Source organism: Haplochromis burtoni, unplaced genomic scaffold (assembly GCF_018398535.1).
Source record: "Haplochromis burtoni strain Fernald_Lab_line unplaced genomic scaffold, NCSU_Asbu1 Contig_83, whole genome shotgun sequence".
Classification (NCBI taxonomy): domain Eukaryota; kingdom Metazoa; phylum Chordata; class Actinopteri; order Cichliformes; family Cichlidae; genus Haplochromis; species Haplochromis burtoni.
Genome location: NW_024582444.1, coordinates 1,481,299 through 1,489,676, shown reverse-complemented (window position 1 = coordinate 1,489,676; position 8,378 = coordinate 1,481,299). Strand labels below are relative to the sequence as shown.

Here is an 8,378-nt window from a genome sequence, read left to right as displayed (position 1 = left end):
CTTGGAAAGACCCACCAAATATTCAACTTGAGGTCAAACCACAACTTTATTGAGATAAACTAAGGTGTCTAGACTTTACATTAAGAGAACAGGCAAGGTCGTCAAATGTCATTTTGACATTGGGGAAAGAGTTAAAGAGAAATAAATCCACCAGCACTATCTGATATCAGTTAGAAAATAGCACCAGTGCTCATATCATGTAAAATCATTCAATATAGCCAGACCCCCTTTTAACACTTTATACCAACAGTAACCATAAGCTCGTGTTATTTGAGCAGGAAGGTGGAGGAGAAGCCAAAAAACCCCCAACATGTAACAGAAAACCTGAAAAGCTGAATACATACATGAATAGCCTGTCATTCACAGCAGTCATGCCCTTACTTTTAAGCCTTGATACAATTTAAAGAAGTGAGTTTTAGCTGCACACGAACCTGCAGAGTTAACAGACGTGAACCAGTCAGAGTAACTGCAGTGGCACCTTTGCATATGCATGTTTAAGAATGTGTACAGCTCTCTCCTTTTACATTTATTTTTGCAAAAACGTTCAGCTGTCAGGACAGATTTTTTTCCTACAAAATCATCGTGGCCAAATAGATTTGCAATAATTGTAGTAAAGATTAATACTACAATATAAAAATGGATATGGATGGATATCAGGAAATCAAGGAGAACCTGTGCAGTCCTGTGTGGATGCAATTTGGTCTAAAATTTGTTGGACAAAGGAAATTATTGTAGTTTTTATTTACAGTGGCTTGCGAAAGTATTCGGCCCCCTTGAACATTTCCACATTTTGTCACATTACAGCCACAAACATGAATCAATTTTATTGGAATTCCACGTGAAAGACCAACACAAAGTGGTGTACACGTGAGAAGTGGAATTAAAATCATACATGATTCCGAACATTTTTTACAAATAAATAACTGAAAAGTGGGGTGTGCGTAATTATTCAGCCCCCTTTGGTCTGAGTGCAGTCAGTTGAACATAGACATTGCCTGATGAGTGCTAATGACTAAATAGAGTGCACCTGTGTGTAATCTAATGTCAGTACAAATAGAGGAGGTTGTCTAAGAGAATATTGGGAGCAACAACACCATGAAGTCCAAAGAACACACCACACAGGTCAGGGATAAAGTTATTGAGAAATTCAAAGCAGGCTTAGGCTACAAAAAGTTTTCCCAAGCCTTGAATATCCCACAGAGCACTGTTCAAGCCATCATTTATAAATGGAAGGAGTATGGCACAACTGTAAACCTACCAAGACAAGGCCGTCCACCTAAACTCACAGGCCGAACAAGGAGAGCACTGATCAGAAATGCAGCCAAGAGGCCCATGGTGACTCTGGACGAGCTGCAGAGATCTACAGCTCAGGTGGGGGAATCTGTCCATAGGACAACTATTAGTCGTGCACTGCACAAAGTTGGCCTTTATGGAAGAGTGGCAAGAAGAAAGCCATTGTTAACAGAAAACCATAAGAAGTCCCGTTTGCAGTTTGCCACAAGCCATGTGGGGGACACAGCAAACATGTGGACGAAGGTGCTCTGGTCAGATGAAAACAAAATGCAAAACGCTATGTGTGGTGGAAAACTAACACTGCACATCACTCTGAACACACCATCCCCACTGTCAAATATGGTGGTGGCAGCATCATGCTCTGGGGGTGCTTCTCTTCAGCAGGGACAGGGAAGCTGGTCAGAGTTGATGGGAAGATGGATGGAGCCAAATACAGGGCAATCTTGGAAGAAAACCTCTTGGAGTCTGCAAAAGACTTGAGACTGGGGCGGAGGTTCACCTTCCAGCAGGACAACGACCCTAAACATAAAGCCAGGGCAACAATGGAATGGTTTAAAACAAAACATATCCATGTGTTAGAATGGCCCAGTCAAAGTCCAGATCTAAATCCAATCGAGAATCTGTGGCAAGATCTGAAAACTGCTGTTCACAAACGCTGTCCATCTAATCTGACTGAGCTGGAGCTGTTTTGCAAAGAAGAATGGACAAGGATTTCAGTCTCTAGATGTGCAAAGCTGGTAGAGACATACCCTAAAAGACTGGCAGCTGTAATTGCAGCAAAAGGTGGTTCTACAAAGTATTGACTCAGGGGGCTGAATAATTACGCACACCCCACTTTTCAGTTATTTATTTGTAAAAAATGTTTGGAATCATGTATGATTTTCCACTTCTCACGTGTACACCACTTTGTGTTGGTCTTTCACGTGGAATTGCAACTTTAATTTAAGCAGTTTAACAAAAGTATTTCATTAACTGTTTAGGAACTATGAATATTTTATTACACAGTCAGCCATTCCAGAGGCTCAAAAGTAATCGTACAGACATACAAACATAACTGGATTGTTTTAAAAGGTTGTTTGAAAATCATTTGCAGTCATTCTCTCCCTAAAGTCTATATCCAACGGACCAATGTCTTTGCGAAACAAATTATGGACCTAACTGTACGCGCCCACTCATGTGTGTCCGTGCTATGAGCCATAATTTATATTTCTTGTTAAAATATTAAGCAATGAAATTAATTCCTAAAAAAAAAAAAAAAAAAAAAAAAATCAGATGGTACATTTTGAATAAAGACCAGCCTCCGATGTCGTGTTTTTTCTCTCCTCATCTTGCACTCTATCTGTTGTGGTTAAATGTTTTGACTCGTGTCTTGGAGTTTCATCAGAGTCTCCATACGAGCTAAACAAATACCTCATCTCTCTTACTCTCACTCTACTGCTCAACTACTGGCAGCTTAGCTTCATCTTCACTGCATTCAAGTGGCCTTCAGCAGGACTGACTGAGAAACATTGTGTGTGCGTTGCAGCAGGAGGTCAAGGAAAAAAGGACAGAACATGTTTGTGTGTGTTCATGCAGGGGCCCAGTATAGGAAGACATCCTCTCACACGGGGTAATATTTGGACGTTTGAAGACTATTTTCATAACTTTTCAAGCTGATTCGGCCTCCCATAACTTGTGGTGACCACCCACACAATGACCCTTCACTGCCAACAACAAACATGCACACTCGCATGTTCAAAACAACACCAGTGCACACACATCGCTGTGCAAATAGTATGTATGCAGGGCCTTCTTGTTCTTGCCCTCTCATGATAAACATGATACATGTCTGCCTCATTGCATACACAAATCAGACTCACTACTAGATGTAAGATGTTTATGTATGTGTTTTGTACAATAGGTTACAAAACTTGGACAACTTCAGGGATGATATAACTGGTTTTAAATGTCCCAAACCACAATGACTGCATTTTTTAATTTATGTCACTAATGTAGCCATAATATAATTCAATAAAGTCATATTTTCAGCCAAAGCTTTTATTTTTAATCATTATTGTTTCATCAAAACACCTTAAAGTGAGGTTAGATGTTCCAGTTAGCTCTACATCTCTGTCGTGTTTATCTTCTTTTGCTTTGATTTCTACTAGATATCAATAAGTAAACATGTTTTTTTTATGATTCAGTTGAACATCTATAGATGATCACACGTATCACTGTATTGATGGACAGGAGGATGGCGGAGGATGACCAATGAATCTTACACAGTGCAAACATACACACGGTGCAAGCGTGTGGATCAGTCACCTGCCGAAAACAAGGAGTAAAATCAATAATATTAGCCGCAGTGACACACAAACACACTCACACACTAAGCCGACTGACTGACTTTAGGATTAAAGCCAGAGTTCATCGAGGATTTCAGAGTGACGGGGCTTCTCTTCAATGAAAACTGTAAGCACAAGAATCCCAGAGGAAGGGACACTGCTGCATAAACTTGGATGCTGATGATGCACATGACAAAAAAACATGTTTGAGTTCTTTTTCAATTTTTGCTCCTATAGTTTTGATGGTGTTTTTCCAGTACAGAATAACCATTCATGGTTTATGTATGTACCACACATACACTGCTGCATTTTTTGGCAATGATTTTCAATTAACACAACCGAGTAGCAGTTTAAATGTTGGGAATGGTGACAACCCGTGCACAGAAGACTATAGTGGACAAAAATATATTAGATCCGTAGTGGTTTAGGACTCCCAAAGAGAAGGAATTGGAAACAGTTTCGGTAAATGGTAGGTGGATTAGTTCTTATATAGCACTTTTCTATTCTACCTGAGCACTCAAAGCGCTGTCCAGGGAAAGTTTTGAAGCTACAGTTTAGAAAAGTTCAGTAACTGTCATGTGTTTGAATATTGTTTAATTCCTGAGTCTGTTCAAGGAAAGCAGTTGAGGACGTTCCCAAGCACGTCACAGTCTGACGTTTAACATTGAGAATAAAAAGATATTGCCTCCCCGTCGGGGAATCGAACCCCGGTCTCCCGCGTGACAGGCGGGGATACTCACCACTATACTAACGAGGAAGGTGTCTTCGGACTCGTATGTTCCAGGACCGATCGTGACTCAACTATGTCCACAGTGGGATAGTATTCCCGTTTCCCCGTTTTGATACGTTAAGTTGTACACGCCTGTAATGTGTATCAAGTGTTACGTGCAAATAATAGCGGACAGAGATTATAATGACTAGAAGCCTCAACGCAGAGTTCTCTACCGTCAACGAAAGACATAAAACCTCTTCCAAAACAACCATAATGAACGTATCACGTATAAACTACAACAGCGCCAGAAGACTATAGTGGACAAAAATATATTACATCCGTAGTGGTTTAGGACTCCCATTCCCAAGAATTGGAAACAGTTTCGGTAAATGGTAGATTGATTAGTTCTTATATAGCACTTTTCTATTCTACCTGAGCACTCAAAGCGCTGTCCAGGGAAAGTTTTGAAGCTACAGTTTAGAAAAGTTCAGTAACTGTCATGTGTTTGAATATTGTTTAATTCCTGAGTCTGTTCAAGGAAACCCTGAAACATTAAGGACCTTCCCAAGGATGTCACAGTCTGACCTTTAACATTAAAAGAATAAAAAGGTAATGCCTTCCCGTCGCGGAATATTTTTGGCCACTACGCTCTTCCGGCGCTGTTGCGAGTTTGAGATGCGGCGGCACTTTTAAAAAATCTCCACTTTTACCTTTCGGGAGAGAACAAGTAACTCACCGCTCGCAACACATCTCAACGATCCTCGTTCATTGATCAAAGGTAAGAAACGTCGTTTAAAATAAGAGTAAACCAACAGAATATATTGTGTATATTACAGGTAATAGGCGTGTTGCGACTGCATTTACGAAGCATCCATCGTTTAGTTAAAGGCGGTGGGAGTTTATCCGCTGTTGTAAAGTGGGACGGTAAATCATGAATGAACCTGCTCCTTAAATAAATTGCGTGTTCCATTGACGTGTTTTACTGTTAAATAAACTTTGTAGGTTTCTGACTGCTGTGACACTGACATTACTATAATGTAGTACAATTAAATAACCGATAAGTGGCTTGTTATGAGATGACATGCTAAATGACTGAACCTGCTTTAAAAAAATGTATTGCTTTCATGTTGTAATGGTCAGTCACCTTATCAATGCGAAAGTCTGTCTCGATATCTCACTAACATGAGCAATGCCCACTCGTGTATGAACACGATAGCTTAAATAGATATGTTGTTAAACTACCAGCAATTCTTATGTGCCATGACAACTAAGCAGTTATCACAAATTTTGCAGATATGCCAATAATCATTCAACCATGAAAGGTTTTTATTTACAGACAGAACAGTTTGTTATACCTGGAGGAAAAAACACTTTTATCCCAAATGTTATCAATGTTCTTTCAAATTGTGTCTCTTTATTGTTCTCCTGCATCCTGCTGTTAAGCCACAATGTGCAGCAAGATTATAACCTGAAATGTCTTTATTTGTGTTTGGAATTCATTTTGTGGCGTTCTGTAAGGGGCCACTTGGATACCTTCTCCAGGACCCGTCAAAAGAAGCTTCTCAAGCTTCAGGACAAGTCTGCACCTGTGAGGGAGGACGATGCTCTGACTGTCATCTATCAGAGAGGAGGGGATGCCTCTGACATGAAGGAAGTGCAGGGAGAGTACATCCTGCAGTTTGGAAAATATAAAGGGAAATCTTTCCGGTGACTTCTGGAGATTGATGTCGGGTACACCATGAACCTGATCAAAGATCTCCAGAAGCAAGAGGCTGCAGGGACCTCTGTGGAAGAAGGGCATGGCAAGGAGAGCTTGCATTCATTTGTACAGTATACCCTCAGCTTTACAGAGTTAAAGACTCTTCTGGACTAGGAGACCAGCAGAGTGAGTTTTGCAGCAGAAGCCTCTGAGGATGATCAGCTGGTTGGCTTTGGTTCACGAGCCAAGAGCACCTGGAAGGAGATTTGGGACGGCAGAGGTGACGGCTATGCAGACTTTATCATGAGGAAGAGCTGCAGTCAAGGAACATGGATGCATAAGCTGCAGTAGTACCTGTGGAAGAAGCAGCAGTTTGCGCCTGCTACTACAAATGCCCCAACTAAACAACCTCTTGGTAAGTTGTTTTAATAATATTTTAATAACTTTGTTGACGTGAAATATAAATTCAGTACATATTTGTCTAATTGTTGCTAATTTGTCTAATTGTATCCTCATCCATCACAGGGATGGATGAGGATAAAGACCTGGAGGATGCAATGCTGAGCATCTCACCTGTAAAACTACACATACAGAGCTGTAAGTACTGCGTTATAACTAAATGTCAGAAGTGATAATGGCTAAGTCTGTTTCTGTCTCATATGCCCCTGTCCTCTGTCTCTGCATAACTATTCACTGTGCCAGCAGCAGCAGCAGGGTCCACACCCAGAGGATCTTCAGGAGCAAACAAAGGTTTTCAAATGAAAGGTTTCAGAACTGGAGTAAAATAGTTTTACATGAATTGCTCTGCAAAGCTGAGCCTGAACGTGAACTTTTATATATTGTCTTGTTCTTGTGCGTTCTGGCCATGTTCCAGAGATGTTCCTCTAATAGTATAGTTGTATGCTGGCTGTATGGTGGAAGAAAACAGTTGATGTTGTACATGAGACAGTTTTGTTCTAGTTGTGAATGTTTCTTTTGTTTATATAAATAAAAACTGATTATAAACATAAAAGTGTAAATAAATAGTTTTCTGCAAAAATATCAACACAGTTTTCTTCTTAGAGTTCACCTATATGTTTATATATCTGTGTGTGCTCACCATCAGGTAATCAGATTTAATAAGTTGTGAGTGCTGCCCTGAAAGCTTACATAATATTTCTAAATCACTTCATGTAATGTTAACAAGCCATCCTTTCTCTAGAGGGGTCTCACAGCTTTTATCTTCATAATCTTTCTGTTTTCATTTATATTATTTGAAACATGACTACTGTCTTTTATCTTTGTGACTGTACAGCCTGTTTCAGAATTGACAACCACACAATGTCTGAAGTTATCTTTAATACATGCAGCACACAGCTGGAGCTGCAGACAGTTTCTCACTTCTGGTGATAATATTTTTGATTCAGGTATTGTTGCTTGCTAGCTTGAAGCTTATCTACAAAAGCAGTTCAATAAGGAGAGATCATGTGGAAAAACTGAACATGATTTATTGAGATACAGAAATAAATGTAACTGTTTGGCAGTTAAGACTTCAATGACCCATCATAGCAGAAAGAATCCCAGCAGTGACAGGATTTTGCACAACCACCACCCCAGAGTCAACATGCTGATAGTAATGAAGATGAAGATGGAGGCTGGGACAGGGTTCTGAGTGACCACAGTGAGGCGGAGAAAGGAGAGGAGGCGGGCTGCATGGCTGCGGATCTGAAACGCAGAAGCAGAAGAGCAACAGATTTAAACCATGCTCGGTGAAGGTAGGCAAGAGCATGACTGCAATAAAGTAATGATGTCAGTACTGAGTTTGTGCTGGAAAATGAATAGATATAAACTAGCAGTTTATAGTTTTAGCTTTAGTCTTTGTATTAAAATGTTGGATGTGTGCATAATTGTAGACTATATGTCTGGTATGTATCATCTCAAAATTGTGATGATACAGATTAGTCTGAGTTATGTAGTAATGCAGGAAAATTGCTCCACAGGCCAAAACACTATATAATATAAATAAAATGATAATCAAATAATAAGAAAAAGCAAAGTGAAAAATTAATGTTACCCACAATAAGTAAATTGAAAATGGTGTTTAACTTTTGATAATGTAACACAACCTTTGTCCCAACCAGGACTCGAACCCGCGCTCAGACAGTTCAGTATAAAAAAAACCAAACCCTTTTTTCCCCCAATGCCCGAAAAGCTGCCATTTGATTGGCTGTTTCTCCGTTTAACCTATGCGCAATGGGCCAACTCTATCCACAGTGGGCTAGTATTGCCGTTTCCCCGTTTTGATACGTTAAGTTGTGCACGCCTGTAATGTATTTCACGTTTTATGGTAGATGGATTAGTTCTTATATAG

General features: G+C 39.9%; 1 long non-coding RNA gene and 1 other non-coding gene across 3 annotated transcripts; one reads left to right on the top strand and one right to left on the bottom strand.

Annotated features, from left to right (window-relative positions):
* Positions 1 to 2,273: 2,273 nt before the first annotated feature.
* On the top strand, positions 2,274 to 7,133 carry LOC102292463. 2 transcript variants are annotated; one of them, XR_316037.3, is made up of 4 exons: positions 2,274 to 5,107; positions 5,848 to 6,443; positions 6,554 to 6,625; positions 6,734 to 7,133. It is a non-coding gene; the product is annotated as an uncharacterized LOC102292463 (long non-coding RNA). The 2 variants fall into 2 exon arrangements; XR_006054567.1 differs by having other exon boundaries at positions 2,274 to 6,443.
* trnad-guc lies at positions 4,303 to 4,374 on the bottom strand. The gene has a single exon. It is a non-coding gene; the product is annotated as a tRNA-Asp (tRNA).
* Positions 7,134 to 8,378: the final 1,245 nt, after the last annotated feature.